The 662-nt window shown below is 38.7% G+C and overlaps 1 non-coding gene across 1 annotated transcript; it reads right to left on the bottom strand.

Annotated features, from left to right (window-relative positions):
• Positions 1-230: 230 nt before the first annotated feature.
• On the bottom strand, positions 231-301 carry Smp_tRNA_02330_Pseudo_TTG.1.1. The gene has a single exon. It is a non-coding gene (tRNA).
• Between the last annotated feature and the right edge of the window lie 361 nt (positions 302-662).

Below are 662 nucleotides of genomic sequence, written 5' to 3' on the forward strand. Positions count from 1 at the left end.
TGCAAATGAAGCATTTAGTGTATGGTTGTCATATCTTATCAAGAGATTCAGTAATGTAGTATTTCAATATAATTGGTTTTCCCCAACCGTGGTCTCGTTCACAACATTGTGATGTTAGGTAACTATTTACGAAAAACAATAAATGATAAACATTACAGACAAAGATGGATAATGGCTAGCAGTGGAATCCAGGAAGCGCATTTCATTCTATTTGGGACTCGTCAGTTGATATTCACTCCGGGACCCGAACCCAGCACCGTTCGCTCCAAAGGCCATCGCGTTATCCACTTAGCTACTGAGTCATGATGGCCACCTGCTTGTGCAATGGGGTGAAGTCTAAATGCACTTGGTATTGTTTATTTGAATCTTCTCATTGATACTTAGGATTGCAATCGATTAGTCCCTTGTTGGAATATTTGCATACTGTGTTCATCGATAAGATGAAACGTGCGTCCTGGATTCCACTGCTAGCCATTATCCATCTTTACTTATAATGATTGTAAAGTAAAGCAATATCGAGGCAATACGCACAGCATGTACATATGCCAATAGGAGACTGATCCATTGCAGTCTTAAACATCAATGGGAAGATTCAAGTAAACAATACCAAGAGAATAAATGCTAAGACCTATTCTTTGTTCTTATCAGCTAGGTTTTTTTGT

Source organism: Schistosoma mansoni (genome assembly GCF_000237925.1).
Source record: "Schistosoma mansoni, WGS project CABG00000000 data, supercontig 0037, strain Puerto Rico, whole genome shotgun sequence".
Classification (NCBI taxonomy): domain Eukaryota; kingdom Metazoa; phylum Platyhelminthes; class Trematoda; order Strigeidida; family Schistosomatidae; genus Schistosoma; species Schistosoma mansoni.